The sequence below is a fragment of the Molothrus ater genome, chromosome 13 (assembly GCF_012460135.2).
Source record: "Molothrus ater isolate BHLD 08-10-18 breed brown headed cowbird chromosome 13, BPBGC_Mater_1.1, whole genome shotgun sequence".
Classification (NCBI taxonomy): Eukaryota; Metazoa; Chordata; class Aves; order Passeriformes; family Icteridae; genus Molothrus; species Molothrus ater.
The window spans coordinates 4,083,544-4,100,936 of NC_050490.2; the positions used below are offsets into that span (position 1 = coordinate 4,083,544).

General features: G+C 44.1%; 2 protein-coding genes across 8 annotated transcripts in view; one reads left to right on the forward strand and one right to left on the reverse strand.

Annotated features, from left to right (window-relative positions):
* HMG20A (high mobility group 20A) overlaps positions 1-2,203 on the reverse strand; it is a 39,018-nt gene extending 36,815 nt beyond the window's left edge. The window contains exon 1 of one of the 2 annotated variants that reach the window (XM_054516229.1): positions 2,085-2,203. The gene's annotated coding sequence lies outside the window, so the exon portion shown is untranslated. The other variant, XM_036389525.1, reaches the window with a different exon arrangement.
* Positions 2,204-2,561: 358 nt separating this feature from the next.
* PEAK1 (pseudopodium enriched atypical kinase 1) overlaps positions 2,562-17,393 on the forward strand; it is a 111,124-nt gene continuing 96,292 nt past the window's right edge. For 5 of the 6 annotated variants that reach the window (XM_054516207.1, XM_036389339.2, XM_054516208.1 and 2 more), the window contains exon 1: positions 2,562-2,674. The gene's annotated coding sequence lies outside the window, so the exon portion shown is untranslated. Of the gene's footprint in view, positions 2,675-4,332; positions 4,350-17,393 lie in introns of those variants that run through there. The other variant, XM_036389335.2, reaches the window with a different exon arrangement.

Sequence of the window (17,393 nt, forward strand, 5' to 3'; positions counted from 1 at the left end):
AAGCACAGCTCTGTGTGCACTGCAGCCATGCTGAGCAAGAATACTTCAATTTTTCACCCACAGCCTGGAGAGGGCAAGAAGTACAGCAAGAATTCAGAAACTTGGATGAGCCAGTAAGCTTGAGAAAAATCCCATTGAATAACTGGTCCTAAAACACTTCCAATTTAGTCAAGGAGCAGCAATTAGCATGGAAGGCTGAGCTGCTGTGGCAGGTGAGGAGACACACCTGGATAATGAGCGACCCTTCATTTAACTTCACTGGGAACAGACACCGACAAAGGTTACAAAGTCAGCCCCAACACAGCCGTGCACAACTCCCTCCATTCCTGTGCCCTGACAGTAACACTGTGATGCCACACAAGCAAAAGCACAGCTCACAGTCAGGGCTGGCAGCAGCAGCACAGCGAGCTCAGCTCTGGGGGCAGGGCTGGCCATACCCTGCAAGCCTGAGCTGGGCCAGGGAAATCCCCTGCGGAGCACACGGTGTAAACAGTGAGAATCTCTCTCCTTGTGGTTCCTTTATTGCAGAGCACCAGAAATTGTTACAGTCACCTTCTAACAGTCAGGTACAGGAGCTGGACCCGAGCCTCAGGTACTAAAGGAACACGATTCTCTCCTCCCTCTTCTGAGCCATGAAAGGTCATCACCACATACCCTCTGTGTGCTCCACCAGGGGCAACCAAAGGAACAAAAATCCATTTATAACCAGGACAGTGTGGTCAGATCACACAATCTCTCATTTTTCTAACATTTTGCTGGGATCCTATATAAGAGTTAACTTAGGATTTCAAAGATTAACTCAAACACTTTAGACACCATTTTTAAGCCAAACTTCTCAACTATTTCAAGACATGCCAGATTTCTAAGGACAGGGAAAAAAATTACCAGTTTCCCTCAATTTCCTGAACTCTGAAGTTACAGTACCTGCCACCAAGAGATATAGTTCTAGAAATAATGAATATCTCATCCCTTCTAACAGGCATATGATACAGGTGTGAAAAAAGCCAAGAGTAAAACAGCATTTCACTATCATTTCACTATCTTCAAATAGGTTGTGTCCCTACACATGTGGCCAGGATTAAAAAGAAAAGTTATGAAAAATAAATTATTTGTTTTCATCAGCAGTTTATGTTTACACTCCTCAGAAGTTAAGAATGGTCACTTCAGAACAACATAAATGTGCTCTAAAAGTGGTCAAGGGGGTCACATGCAAGGCAAACTAAAAAAAGCTACATTATTTGCAGCTTTATGGATTAATGTCTTAAAATACAGTCTATTTCCCTTTTGTCTTATCCTTTCTCAATTTCTATGTCTGAGTATGTTTCATAACATATATATCCAAACAGCACTACATGTAGATAACTGATAAACCAATAAATCTATATACATGAGAGATGCATGATAAAAAGTGTTCTTTATTGACAGCCAAAAAAAGCTGGAGGCCGCTACTTTAGAGAGCAGGAGCTCTTTTATTTCTATTTCCCCTGCCCTTGCTCCTTCTCGCCCTAGCGCTGGTTTTCCAGAGGATTGGAATGAATGGCGCCTCGCAAAGCACGAGGCCCCGGTGTCTCCAACCCCAGGGTCGGGGCTTCTTTCTACCACCTCGGAATAAGAGACTTGGTTCCCCAGGAACGAGGAACTGAGTGTGGAAACCTGGAGAGAAGCATCAGAAAATCATGCCATAATAAATCACCTGCTTGACAAGGGAACGTTAAGTGGACCTACGGAAAGGACAAATAAATAGAACTTAAGAGCCATGAAATATCGCTTTGGGGGAACCGTGGAAAGATATATAATGGAGAACACCGAAAGCCAAGCACTTAGACCCTCATCCGGTTCTTCCCCCTCACCCCCCGTGAGCTCCGGCGGCTCCCCCAGCCCCCCTCACGGCGGGCCAAGGCACCCGCGGCCGCCCGCCGGCTCCTTGCCCGCCGCGGCCGAGGAGGGGCGGCGGGCTCGTCCCTACTGACCTGCCGGCGGCTCTCGGCCAGGGCCGGGGTCGCCGGGGGTGGCCGCGTCCCCTCAGCCGGGTCCCCTCAGCCCGCGCAGCCGCCGCGCCTCCCTCACGCGCAGGGCCACCTTACATCCCCGCCTGCTGGGATCTCTCCGCTCCCGCCTCAGCGAGGCCCTCTCGCCTCCCCCGGAGGAGCCCCTCGGGAGAAGGCCCAGCCAAATCAGGAGCACTCCCGGCTCTGCACCTACAGTTCCGCTCCCCTCAGCGGCCCAGCGCGGGGCTGGAATTCAAACCACGAAACGGGACTACTTCACCACCGCAGGCGGAAGCACATGCTTTCTACACACACGCGCGCGCGAACTGACGGAACGCATTTAAAGGCCCGCGCGCGGTGCACGCCGGGAGTTGTAGTCTTCTCGTGGCGGTTCTCCTGGCCGCCCGAAGGCCTCGCACCGCCCCGCGGTGGCGCCACGCCCTCTCACCGCCGGCAGCCAATGAGCGAGCGGGGGGCGGGGCTTCCCGCCGCGGTGCGCGCGCGGGGGGCGGCACCCGGAGTTGGTTGTTGCGCGCGGGCGCGGCGGTCGCAGCCCCGTCCCGGGAGCCGCGTCCTCGCCGGGGCCCGGCGGGAACGGAGCCCCAGTCCCAGCCCGCACGGAGCCTCCGGGGTGCAGCCGCCGCCTCCCCGCGGGAGGCGCTGCGGGGCCGGGGAGCCCCTGCCAGGTGAGAGACGGGAGGGGAGGCCGGGGGGTGGCGGCGGCGGCGGCAGTCAGCTTTCCTCAGCGGGGCCGCGGCGGGGGCAGCGAGCAGGGCTCCGGCGGGGCGCAGCCGCCGCCTGCCCGTCACTCCCTCCCCTCGGGTCCCCCGGCTCCCCTCGCCCCGCCGCGGTCCCGGTCGCAGCGGCGCCCGCAGAGCCCGTCTGGCGCCGGCAGCCGCGCCGGGGCCCCCACGGGGCCGAGCGGCGCCCTCGCCCCCGGGGGCGGCGCGGGGCCCCCGGGTGCTCGCCGGCAGCCCCGGGCGCTGGCCGAGCCCGCAGCGCGGCTGGGAGCGTGCGGCGCCATCCCCCGCCCCGCCGGGGAGCGCCTGCCGCCGCGCTGACACCTTCGAGGAATTTGCCGGGATAGAGCTGCTGGGGGTGCCGGGTGGATGCTGCTCCTGCCGGGGCTCTGTCCCTGCTCTGTTATTATTACCAATTACTGACTTGAAAGGCTTTACGTGTTAGCGCGTACGTGTGTAGCTGCATTCCATCCTCTCGGTCCTTTCTCTCGAAGGTTGTTTCGGATTTGTAGGTGGGTCGGTCTGTTTGCCAGTTTTTATTGAGGGTGAAGTTGAGGCTGGGCTGGGAAAGCTGGGATTCGCGTGGGACAGCAAGTGAAACGATGTGGATACTTTGCAGTTGTCTGCTACTTGCGGAGCTGCTGATACCTGATGCAGAATGGCCAGGCTGCTCCGAGGTGAGCACAGGGCAAGGAGGAATGTTCTCTGGTGGATCTCTGACCTCGGATTTAATAGGGGCTCCTTCTCAGATAGCATAATTTCTGTTTACTTTAGATCTTTGCCATTTACTTTTGTAGAGCTCATTCTTCTTTAACCACTTCGTAAGTGCCTCTAAAGTTTTTCCCCTTACTCGCTGTGACTTAAAGGCTGTCTGATGTCTGCTAAAACATTTTATTCCCAGATATTTACAGAAAAAATAACATATGGAGATATATGGGCATGAAGGAAAGAACACACAGTTGTTTTAGGAACCAAGACTTTATGGAATTCCAATAATTAGGTTCTATAGTTAGAAAGTTTACTTTAACTTGCTTAAAATTGCCAGCTGAACAACTGCCTTTGTGACAGACTGGATCTACTTCCTTCTGTGTGACTTTTGCTTGACTTACAATCTCCTCTAGACAGTCTGAATCAAGAGGTGTAGCAAGAGTGGCAAATACTTGTAGAGATTTTATTTGGTTGTTTGGACTTGTTAGAGCTCTTAATCTAGCTTCATACTGGCTTACAAGGTTGTGTCTGTAAAGTAGCTAAGTTGTTTTATCCAGATGAAGCATCTTCCTGGCAGAGTTACTGCTTAGTGTGTTTTTAGGAAAATTTTGTTTTATTCTCTAAAATACAGAACTATGCAAAAAGGAATTACCAGTTTTTCCATGAGTAACTTTCCATGATTAATCTTCTGTATTCATTTCCTGATGGCTTTACCGTATTGCTAGGATATCCCATGTAGATAATTCAGTCACAGATTTCCTGAATTACCTTTTTGGACAGACCTCTTTGGCTCAACTACACCTTCCTCACCTGAGCAGTGGCAGGTGGGGCTCAGGTGATTCCTGAGCCTGGGCAGGAGGTACCAGCTGCAGAACAAGGAACCAGCAGACTTTGCTTCCTGGCCTGGCTGCAGGTAGGCACTTTCACTCAGCTGCAGTTCATACTGGATGCAATGTTTGCATTTCCTTCTACTTTAGAGCATAGAGTTTGTTTGAAGGAACAGCATTTCCTACGTAGCTGCAAGTCTTATGGCTCTTTCAGTGAAAGAGAGCAAAGAGACAAAATACTATTCCCACTTCTTGGGTAATTTGTGTTTCTGACTTTTCAGCTCTTCACAAAATCCATTTCCACACATGTTTACTAATATATCTATTATTTCCTGTTTACTTTCCAAGTAAAGGAATTGGTTGGAGTCGGTCATTTAAAGAAAAATAAAGGGGAGGATGCTATTTGGCTAAATGACTCCTAAATGTTGACTAATTTCTTTTTTCTAAAGAGGATAGCAAAATATTATGATAACTCTTGTAATCTATTGATAAGAGTCATAATATTGACAGTTACAGTCGGGCTAGTGATACTGTTCTGTATTGTGCTAGGAAAAATACGTATGTAAAAAACTTCCTCTAACTTAACTTGTAACATGTTTTCTCTACCTTGTTCCTGAATTTACACTCCCGAGTGTCTCCTTTCCTTTTCCTGTTTAGTCTTTGCTCTTAGGCTCCCTTTTCCCTCCAGCTGCCTCTCAGCCCGGTTTAGGATCACACTATCCCATCCCTGCTAATGGCCCACGTTTTCTTTGCCCTTTTCTCTGAAGGGATCTGCAGCTTTCCCCCTTGTCACTGCTTCTCTTGTTCTGATTGCTCTCTGATGAGAGAGGCTGTGTTTCGGGCAGCGCTAATAGTTATTTTTTGATTGTGAGGCTGTTGGAGCCCCTCTGGCAGAGCCCCCAAGGGTTGCCGGGTGGGCTCCGAGGTGCCCCGCGCTGTCCCCCTTGCTGTGCTGCCGGGAATCCTGCCGGGAATCCTGCCGGGAATCCTGCCGGGAATCCTGCCGGGAATCCTGCCGGGAATCCTGCCGGGAATCCTGCCGGGAATCCTGCCGGGAATCCTGCCGGGAATCCTGCCGAGCTGCTCCCTGCCGTGCACTCGGTGTGTCAGAGCTGACGTTCGGCTACGGGCAGCGCATCGAAATGCAAATGCCTCGGCTCTGACGCGGAGATGGTGCTGAGCTGGTGCAAAGCGCTGAGAAGGTTGTGGAGTGCCTGTAGTGTGAAAGGAAACAACTGACAGGGGAACTAAAAATGTAACTTTCTTATCTTCCTGCTGTTAACACCTCCAGATGTTTTTAACCTACTTTGAGTACAAAAATAATAATTTGTAGAACGTGTTTTGGTTTAATAACTGTAGCAAAGTTGAGAGAGAGAATGTCAAGTTATTTGCAGCCATATATAGAATTTACTGGCTGTTAGTGGCAGCCAAAAATCACCAGTGAGGGAAATTCCACTCTCTGTGTATGTAAAGTCCCGTGGATTTTGGAGGAGGAGCTGTGTAGCCTCGGACCCACGGGAAAAGGCTTTGGGTTCTCCGTGCTGATACCTGGAGGGGTGGATGGAGCCCGTTCTGTGAGTGCATTACGTGGGACAGGCTGCTGCAGGGACCTTGTCTGCAGAGCCTCACTTGGCATTACCAGTCTTCCCACCTTCCTGTGCTCCCGCACAGCTCCTCTGTGAGGACCAGGAGTTGCGCTGGAATTTACATTGGCCTAAGGCTGAAGTACTTCTATTGTTTCATATGGATCAGCACAATAATGCAGAATTTCCATTACCATACAGTTTTATATCTAGAGTGGAAAAATACAGGCTGCAAACTGGAGGAAGAGTTGCTAGTTGACTTTCACTGTTTTAAAGCAGGGTGAAGTGGAGCAAGTCAACAGTGTACACTGGGGAGAACGTGACAGCTTTAGAATCCCTACAACATCAGTGACAAGGATAAATGGCTTGTTTTTACTTGGTAATAATTCTAACTAGTTGTCCAGTATTTGAGCTGCAATTTCCATAAATTGTGGTTTAGCGCCGTGGGCTCTGTGTTTTCCAAATCAAAAGCAGAAATTATCAACTGTGTAAGAAATTTTCAGTTTCCCTTTTGCCTTAGATAGATAAGTAGCTGAGTGACTCAAGCAATTTCTTTTCCCATATCTCTTTAAGTGGACTGGGTTGATTTGAGATTGCCTGATAGTGCAAAATGTGGATAGAGGAAAACTACACAGTGGGTGTAACTCTGAGGTCACCTTCTTTGAATTGAATTTCTCTTGGGATGCATTCAGCTATTATAAAAGTTATCATGTTAGCTCACCAAGTTACAAAATGGATTTACCACAAATGTTTTTGAGTTTGTCTGTTCAGATGACAACAAGAACAACAGGATTTCAGAACCCCTGGGATCCTCAGGCATCATTTATCTCCTCCTAGTAATCACATATTGCTGTGCAGGATGAAGACAAACTCAGTTTTGAGCCATACCTCTTAGAGAAGTGTTTTGTAATCAATCTATAATGGATTTCCTTTTTTACGTCTTTGGTTCAGGGGAAGTGGGGGGGGAAGTATTTTATCTACATAAAGTGTAAAAAAATATAAATATTGTCCAGGAAAGGCATTTTAAAATCTTTCTGTTTGTAGACTTTATCCCATATTTTCCTTAAGAGTAATATTTCAGTTGTAAAGCCTTACATGTGTTTAAATATAAGTGCTGAAAAATGCTCAACTGTCTTAATGCAGTCACTGTTGACTGCAGGAGACATTTTTAGCAAAGTTTTGGAAATCACAGTAAACAAATGGATAAAAATCATGCCAGGCTAAACATTGTAGGCTTCTAGCAATACTTGTTTTAGTAACATCTTGTCTGAGATGCCAGTTCAGTGTGGTGCTAAAAAGTAAGATCACTGACTTGATAAAGTTAGTGCTATTTCAGAAAATACTGCTACTAGCACAGAATTTGCCAAAGCAAGGTTATTGGTGTTCAAGCAGATTTGGGTTATTGTATTGTTGGCTACTGGGTTCTGTAGGAAGCTGTTTAGTGTTCACAGTTTGACCTTCCATGTTTTTGTAAAACTGATCTCAATCCTAAAATGTTCCCTCTTGGATGCATGCCTGTATTTACACAGGCCTCTCTGCAAAGCTCCCCAGAGGAGGAAGACAGTCTGTAATGCAGGAGATGTAAGTTCTGCATGTATATATTTATATCCAGCCTTCCAGCTCCCAGGGTCTTGCTGTCAGAAAAGCCTTCAAACACATTTAAAAGACATTTAAATCTTACACTATAAACATGAACAAATATAGACATCCTTCCACACTGGCTTCATGTATATTCCCTCTTAGCATAAGTCTCTGTACATATCACAGATGCTCTTATTGTTGTCTCAGCTGCCAAATTTCCTCTTAGTGAGTGTCATTGTTCTGCTTTTATACTTGTTGGTGTCCTTTCTGGGGGCTTCTGTGGTGCAGCAAGAAGGAAGAAGAGTTTTAAAAATCCATAATCTTCCCCCAGATTGGCCAGGACACTCAGAAACATGTGTGTGAATGTAATTGAGACACTTCAAATCTCAGTGCCTCTGGAGCTGAAGTTGTCCTTGGGTAACTGTTAAGTCTTTTTGCACCTCTTTCTTCCCCTCAGTTCTGCCTTTCTCTCTACCTCATTTTAGCCCTTTTAGCCTGTTTGGCATCCTGTTAAAATCACTGATTCTCTCTGTGAAGGCTCAGAATTGCATCCATGTTGCTTTAATAAAGTTTGAAGTTTAATGCAAATATATACAAGCTCAGAGAGAATAAATATTAGTCCAGGAGTTTTCCATGGGGGAGTAAGTCATGTTGTGTAATTGTTTTTCCATTTGCTTTAAACCTTGCTAATTGTCCTTCTGGGCCTTCCTCATCCAGATTGGGTAGTTTTCCTTAAAAACAGGTTGCACAATATTCCCCAGTCTGAGACTTCTAAGGCTGTAACTATATGGTTAAGGAGTGTGACTCCTGCCATTTGGAATGATCTTTGGAGGAGCTGGTTTATTTAATGACTTTTGTTCTGTAAACTGTAGACATTCTGAGTTTTTAGAAGCAGGGAGACAGCTCCTAGTAAAGATGTAGAGAGTGGGGGGCACATCAGAGCTGCCAGTGTGATCATTTACACATGCTGTGATTGTGCAACAGCTTGTGCTATGTTGTAGTCAGTGGAAGAATTCACTGAACTTGGTGTTAAACACACATCCAACGCAGAAATGCTGACTATTTTAGAGCTTTATTTATGTAAAATTGTGTTTTCATGCTGGGATTTTTTTTTAATTTTTAAATTTGGAATATCAGATTATTGACAATAAGTCTCAAACCTGCTCTGCTGCTAATGAAGTTGTCAATAACTTACCTTTAAATTGTAACAACAAAAATTGGAAAGTGTTATTGCAGGCCTTGAAGTGAGAGAGGTTCAGGTTTAAGGACAGTGTTTTTGGCTAGAGAAGTTTCCTTGGGAAGCACAGAAAACGAAGGCGTGTTAGGGCAAAGCTCACTGAGGCTCCTGCTCCTCTGAATTTTGCCTGGTAAGTATTTCATGTGCAGCAAAGGCAGCATCCCTGAGAGAGAAAATGTCAGCAGAAGCAGAGCTCAGAGCTTCCCCCGTATTTCATTACCTGTGATTCTGGCAGTCCTGTGCCATATCCTCGTTGGCATCTCGCTCCATGCAGCTGTTGGCAGGCAGGGTGCTGGGTCATGGTTCCTTACAAGTAACCCACTATCTTCTCAGAGCAGCAGCAGATCTCTTCCAAAGGTGGTTCCTTAGTGAGGTGCTCAGTAACTGTGCATCAGGAGGAGTGTTGCACTCTGGTACATAAAGTACCTGTTTTTAGCAGCTGGTAGAGAGACACTGTTATTAACAGTTGCCATGAAAAACCTCCTGCAGCAGCGTTAAGGAGAGATTGCAGAGTGGCCTAGCTGGAGATTCCTCAGCCTCACTGGAGCTTTAGTCATGGTGAGTTCTCCTGTGTTCTTCATAATTCTCTGTTGTTCTGCTTGTTGGAGTGTGGGAAGTGTTTGATTGTTGCTTTCAAAGAGAGGAGCTGAATCAGGTTCCCTTCTGATGGCATTGCCATCAGCATCACAAGGGCATTCAGCAAATGCATTCTTTACATACACGACTGCAAATCATACTGGATTGCATAATGTTGGAAACAGCAAGAAGTGCTGCATAAAAAAGGTGCCCAGTCCTCACCCCTCATCTTTTTTTTTTTCCCCACAAGGCTGTAATTTTTCTCTGTAGTACTTGATAGTGATAACATTGGAGGCTTTTTCCCACTGAGTCCTTTGCAAATTGACTTCATTGCTTATGGTTGTACATTATCTTTGTTTATCAGTGTAAATCAACAGTGCTATTCCTGAACAATGGAGATAGCAACAGACAGACCTTTTGAAGCCAAATTTGCTGAGTGAGAAGCAGTGTTGTACAGAAACATGGTGGAAAAGATAAACCAGCACAGGTTATCAGGGAGTTCTGCTCAGTCCCCCCAGAGGGGATGATGGAAATGCTGTGGAATAATGGTATTTTCTCAAGTCTTCCTGCAAAACTGCTGGGGCACCTGGAAGGTTCATGCATACACTAATAATTCTTAGGAGAAATAAAAGTAAACAGGTGATATACCAAAGCAACAGCAATTAAATAAGTGGGAATTAGATTTACTAGATCAAATGTTACATAATTGGGTTTTCCCCCTGGAGTTCAGTTTCTGCAGTTCAATATTGGTCTGTCTACATAGAGAGCCGATTTGGGGTGCTTTCATTTAAGAGTATTTAAACACCCAACAGAGTGAGATCTGTAGAACACAGGAGGAAATATGAATCCATATAATGAATTTTGTTGCTTCCAGCAGCAAGCACAGCTTACTGAGGGGGTTATAAGTTCAGTCAATAGTCACTGAATTGTATTGCACAGATAACACATCGAATTTTTTTGTGTTCTGCTGACTAAAAGAGTTGGTGTACATTTTCAATCAAATAATCACAATAGAAGTTTGAAAATATATTGGAAAAATAAGCAGCCAGTACTCAGTTTATAGCTGCAGTGATTGTGCTGCATGCAAATATCTGAACTATGGATAAAAAATTACTGAACAAGTGAAGTAATTGAAAATCAGTATCAGTTTCTAAACCAAGGTAAGCTCTGCTTTTCCAAAAACCAAAGCTTGTCCTGAGTGTAGCCACTGTAGAGGAGCACAGTCCCATCCTCCATCTCTCTGCAGCAGATGGATGTGGCTTTTTGGGTTTCGCTTGCTGATAATGAGTGAGAGATGATTGTCCATTCAAGCTGGTGTTTCAAATGAAATGGGAACAGCTATAATTTAAAAACTTTGTTTCTTTCCTATTGTGAATGTGAGGCAAGAGCTGGGGTTTTTTTTTTGTAATTTTCCTGGCTTTCAGTTGCCAGTTTGTCTGTAACTTAGAGTATTTTAAAATCCATAGATTTCAACTCCTAAAGCTGACTTTGCCACATGGGTCAAGGTTTCTTTTCCATCGTTATTTTTCCATGAATTCTTGGAGTAATTGTTCTGCAGGCAAGGTAAACGTGTATTATCAGACATACAAATGTTCATTTCATGCTACGTGGTAGAAAATCTGCCCCAGCTGCATAATCTGCTACAGCATTCTGAAAAATGACAGCCAGAGGACAGCTCAAAGCCTGGGCAGCTCCTGGATCCTTCCTGGCACACGTGGGAGGGGATTTGTGGTCTCAGGGGTGCACTTGCACTCATCAGCCTGCACCTGTAAGTTTTTCTTGAACTTTCTTGGTGTTCTCTTGGCAGTGGGTTTGTGATGGAGCTTAGAAAGGAGGGGTGTCACAGCACCCAAAAGGCACTCTTCTTGTTGATTTGAGAGATGAAGGCACTCTTCTTGTTGATTTGAGAGATGAACTAGAGTCAAGTTGTATTGCGAGAGCTTAAAAAATAGGAGAATGGACAGTGCTGTCTTCCTGAGGTGCCTTCCTCAGGCTGTTAAGGAGCCCCACAAACCACAGGAGCTGCTCAGTGCCGTGCTCTGGGTGCACATGGCAGCAGGGCTCAGGAGCAGAATATACAGGGAACAGAAGGGGTGGCACCTGCTGCACCTGTAAAACCAGCACTCTGGCCTTCAGATCAGGAAAAAATATTGAAATGCAAGTGTGCCTTCTGTATTTTTCCTGAGAGAGGAAAGTGAAGGTGTCTTGTGATGCAGAGAGCTCTTTGTGAATGCTGCTTTGCTGGCTGGTGTGCCCCTCCTGTGCCTCACAGCGTGTGCTGGGACCTGGCATAAACATTTCCTTTGGAAGGGCTGCACACAATGTGCACATAGAGGGAACATGGTCTCTTCTGCCTCTCTAAGATGTGCTGGAATAAATACATTGTTTTGAAAGGGTTTTTGTCATATTTTTCAGATGAGCAACTCTCTTGAGCTTTGTGCTTTTTATTACATAACATTTAAGTTTTTTTAAGTTTGGAGCATGGCCACAAGTTTTTATTTTGTGTTCATAAAGTATTTACTGCTTGTAGCATGTAAAAATGGATACATTTCCCTTTATTCTAGCTCTGTAACACCTCTAATGCCCCAAAGTAGTTTGTTTGGCACCTTTAACTCTGCAGTGTTTTGAGTAGAAATTATTTTATTTAACACTTATAGAATTCAAAATCATTAGAATTTGCTTTATATAAAATTATGACTTTCTGAAGAAGTATTAGCACAAACTGTGGAAGCTGTTATGTTTTGGAATTTGTATTCAAATTACTCATATTCTCTGCTTTATTTCTTCTTTCACCTCACAATTAAGGGCTGGTGGACAAAGCAAACTTGAGGCTGAAGGGTCTGCTTTGGAATCTGACAAAAAGGCAGTCACTTGGAAAAGAGAGTGTGGCTTTTGGGTGGAGAAAAAAGAATGCCTGAATTGAAGAAACAATTTTAGGTGCTGTGGCTTATTTTGCTGTTTGGTTCTGCAGACTCAGGCAGTTCTGGCATTTCTGTGCATCACCTTCTGTGATTTCATATCTTATTTATACAAATAAGTTTATAGTTTTGTAGGAAACAGTTATTGACTGATCCATTTTAGTATTTGTGGAAGTTAAGCTCTAAATTTTCTGTGAGTAGTTCAGGAGGCCTCTCTGTAAATATCTTTGGCCATGAAGATTTGGACAAATGTGATCATCCTACACTATGTTGCTCTGAAATGTACAGCTTAAAAATATTTATATCTCAAAATCAAAATATTGTACAGACTTTCATTCAAAGAGAAGACATTTCTTGTTTTCATCCTGAGAATGGTGTGTGTCTTTGTTCAGATTTATCTGAATGTGGGTATGTATGTCTTGCATATATACTTGATTGAAGTGACTGTTAATGCTGGCTTAGGAAGTGGTGTTGAATCTTCTGCTGTATTCATGTTTTGGGAAGAGTCCATTTTTATCTTCAGAGTAGTGCAGGAGAAGTAGGGGTGATGTAAAAACATTTCACTGTCTGGAGAGTGTGACTGAAGTGCTCATCTTTCCAGGAATTTGCTGGGACTTTGCTTTGCTGAAGTTTTTTTTCCTTTAAAGTGCTGTTGAGGAGACTTCTAATGAGCATCCCAGCTGCCTGTGTGTTGGGAGCAGGGAGGCAGCAGAGTGAAATGGCTTTTTAAGTCAGCTCTTCTCAAAACCCAGAACTCCATAATTTACTGATTTTACAAATAAGAGAGCTAAAAGCTTGGCTTGCCTCAAGTCAATTATTCTAGTGTTTAAAAGAGGGCCCAGAGCACTCTCATGGTCTTACTCACTTTGCTAACCCAGCCTTTTGAAAAGAGCCATGGTAAATATTTATTTAGTTGCCATAATAGAGTATGGGAATCTCTTCTAACCTTAGCAGTGAGGCTGCTGCTTCTAAAAGCTTCAAGTCTTTAGTTCAAATGTTAAAGATTTATGGCTTTACATCACAAATTGTTTCCAAAGGCTTCTCCTAGCACTGCTGTATTTTGTTTTTGTAACTGTTGTATTGTCATCTTTCTTGAATAACTTGCTGTCAAAGCGCATGCCAGGTCATGTGTTACGGTCAGTTCAGAGCAAGCACACATTTTGCCAGTTAAATATTTCTCTCTGGGAGCTGCAAGAGCTGCCTTGCATATCAGAAGCTTGCAGTCCAGCCTGCTGATGAGGATTTGCTTTGCTTGTGGCTGAATACTTGATATGTGATTTGGGAGTCGTCTTGGGAATTAATTTCTGTATTGTTCAGCAATTGAAGGAACTTGGGAACTGGGATGATGCTTGGTTTGTTGCTCAGTTTTCAGATTATTTAATCTAAGTGCTCTTTTCCCATCCAGAAATTGAAATTTTGGATTAAAACAGATTTTTGCTATTTTTAGAGCATGGAAGATCCTGCCTTTAAACTCTAAGTCAGAGACTGAATAAATAGTTGTAAGTAAGGAAGGCTCATTTTTACAATTTCCCTTGTTGACCCCAGGATCACATTTTCCATCATTTATGACAAGAGAGAAAGCAGTCTGCTTGCAAAACAGTAAAATGCATTCAAGTCTTTTGGTATTGTCATGCTGTGACAAAAGCTTAATAAGATGAGAATGACTGGCAGAATGATGTGCACCCTCTATTTTTTTAACTCTTCTAGAAAATATACTGAGATCTGAAATGGGGCATAGAGTTCTCAACAAAATGCTGACAGTGACAAAAACTTTGACAATGCAAACATTCTCACTTGTGGAGCTAAATCGGTTGGAAAGAGCAGCCAAAAAGGCAAAGTGGAAATACAGTTGTCTGAAACATTTAGTAGCAAGGATCTGCATTAAAATAATTTGCTGCAATTAATTGGTGCTTCCTGCCATTTGTTTTGCACAGCAGATTTCACGTGTGTACCACAGTCTTATCTTAAAGCAAGAAAATGAGGATCTTTCTGGGCTGGCTAATCCTTTATTGCAGAGATTTACTTCTTAATCTTCATTGGAGATTTTGAAGTACTGGCTGGTTTCTAGCAGGCTGATTTAGTTCTTGTTTGATTCGACAATGTACAAAATAGGACTGCTGTAATTAAAGCTTGGTGGAAGCTTTTGGCAAGTCCTGAGTTATTTGTGCAGTAGCATTGTGCTGAGGACACGATGCATTTTAGGGAGGGGAAATCAGAACAATGTGCTGATTTACTTGTGTGGGCTAATATGACTCATTTAGAATGAACTCCTTTAAAAGTTTGGGTTTTTTTAGGAGAAACTGACAGGCTAACCTCAGGTTTCAAATCAGTTTTAAACTGGAAGTCTCCCTTCAATCTGCAAGGCCCTAGCAATTCTCCATGGTTGGGGTCAGCAGTTTACAAACACTGCCTGGACCAATGATCTGTGAAATCAATCTTTGAGTCTTCCTGCTGCTGCCTTTAAACAGTTTCATTGATGGCAAAGTAGAAATGACTCAGGCTTTGGGATGTGATTATAAAAATTCTAAAGCTTAAAACATACAGAAGACAAAATGTTGATGCTTGGAAAGTTTCTTCACAATTGGAATGAGAGAGTTTTGGTCCTGACATTTTCTGGAGGTTTGTCACAAGATCCTGAACAGAATTACTTTGCTAATGTTGCTGTTGCATAAATATATTGGAGACATTTTGCCCACCTTTCAAATTGAAACCATGGTATGAATGAGTCAGCTGGCTGGCTGCTTGCATGCTAAAGCTAACATTTTGTGGGTTCAGATACTTAATAGCTTTTTTTCTGTGAATGAAGAAGATGGATTAATTTATATACCACGGATCCTAGTCAGAGAGAAGGCAGTAGTTTGAAAGCCCAGTGAAGCAGTGGTTATAGATGCCACACAATCTGCTCCTCTTGTTGAAGACAGTTCTTTAAAGCTGGGCTGTCGTGGCTCCTTCACCTCGAGCTCAGTGCCTCTGTTAATCACACATGCTTTCTGCTCTTGCTTCAAGCATCTGTGACAACTGGCTTATTGTCCCACCCAGTGCCCATGGTGTCTCATATTAAGCCATTTTTTTCCAAAGCAATTGTTTTGAGTGAAGGTTCTTGCATACTGACTCCAGCCAGCATTCTTCACTCTGGCAGTGGATTTGGATATCCCTCTGAAGGGTTCACATCTTTGATTCATTGCTCATCTTTTGCACTTGTATTTTCTTTATTCTTTCTTTCAACACAGCATATCTCTAAAACACTGTGTGTTCTGGCTTGTAGGATTCACTTCGGTGTAAGTGAAAACAAAAGTGTTATGAAAATCATGGTCCTGTTGGGAAACTGCTGGACCCTGTTGCAAAGCTTGGTGTTGTTGGCTTTTCCCCAGTGCCAGAGGAAGTGATGCTCTCAGGTCTGGGAGGCACAGGGCTGCCTCCCGTGGAGCTGGAGCTGTGTCAGAGGCAGAGCAGCTGCTGGCCGTGTCCCAGGCTCGGGGCTGTGGCCATACAAGGAGCTGCTCTGTCTGATCCCCGTGTTCCATGTGTGTTAAAGTTCGTGGGGCTCTGCTCTGGGGGTCAGCCACGGGTGCCTCTCATCCCTGAGGTGCCTGCAGGCATCTCTCCATTTTATTGGAGTGGGAGAGAGGAAGTGGAGAAGAGAGAAAACAGACTTACTGAATATTGCAGCGGGGCTTTGCCAAATCACATTTTGGGATTCATTTCTATTTTAAATGCTACGGTGGCTGCCAAAGCTGGCAAACTGTGATCCCCTTTGGAAGGGGGAGGAGACTCCATTGCTTCTCTGCCAGAGGAGGAACATCACTTCATTTTCCTGTTGCTTTGTTTTTCCTTTTGTAAGGAACAAAGAAATTCTGGGAGAGAAAAGTAGAAAAAGCCATTTTTCAAAGCTTTTCCAGAAATTTTACAAAAGAATGGATTTGATTTACACTTTAAATGTGGTTTCCTGTCTTCTCTCACGTCATTTGCATACCTTTAAAAATAGCTTGGTTTAACTTTATTTTGTAGGAATGTCTCTTTTCCTCTGCTAGTGCTGGTCGGGGTATTGTTTCCTTGATTGTTTCTATGCATAAAACAAGAAGTGATCAAATTTAGTCACCAAACAATCGGCCAGATTTGCATAGAGGAAAACTGATTAGAATCACCAAGAAAACATGCTGAACATAGAATAATATCTATGCTAAAATAACTAAATCCCAGAGTTTAGGAAGAGAAGATGACAGAGCAGCAAGAAAAAAAGAAAAAGCTGAGAGCCAAAAAATATCTGGGTTTTCTTCCTGCCTTTGTCATGCCTCACTTGTAGCCTTGGAAACTGAGACAAAGAGGTTAAGAAACTTGCTCATTCTTAAAATGGAGATAAGATACAGTGTATAGCTTATTTTAGTCTCACTTATTCCTCTGCAAAGTGCTGTAAGTGAACAGTGCTGGATTTCTAGCAGTATATATCTATACCATGAGCGTGTTTGTTTAGGACCTGAGCCAATGAATCAGGTTTAGTTGTGTTTCCTGTGCATACCTGTTAGTGATCCCTTGTTTGGATCTGTCGGTCTTGGCAGGTTATTGCATCCTCTGTGTCTGGAGGGAGCTGGATTTTGGTGAAACCAGGCAGTTCTGGGATGGAGCAGGATGGCTCCTACCCCAGCACCTGGCCATGGTGCAGGCTGGCTCCAGAATTCTCAAACAAGCTCTGGTTTTGCCTCCAGGTATCTAACCCAGGGATTCAGAATTGTGGGATCAAAACATTGGAAAGGGTTCTTTGGCAAATTGGTCAACTGTGAAATAGTTCCAAGCTCTTATTTTTTAAATCTGAGAATGGCACTTTTTAGTTAAGGTCTGTTCCTAGGGCTTTTGTTTTATAGGCTCTCTGGACATTCACATGCTGTTTATATTAATGCAGCTCATTTGTAGGCAGTGCAGACACTTTTAGGAATTGTAAGACTGTGGAGACATTTAATGGCTGAGGATAAATTGCACAGCTGTGGACACTATTTATACTTTCCTGTATAGAAAAGAGACTGTGTCATGAAATAAGCATAGCTCAATGTTGTGAGTTATTTTTCATGGGTTTTTTTTTTTAATCTGGGAGAGGGCTTGCCAGCTCTTGGGTTTACATGTTTAAAAGTGTTACCATGTCCATACACTAAAGATAAAGTTCATGCTTTACCCATTAAGAAAATAGATACTGGAGAAAAGAGAAAGTAGGTAAAATGTTTAAAAATCTTAGTAAGGAATTAC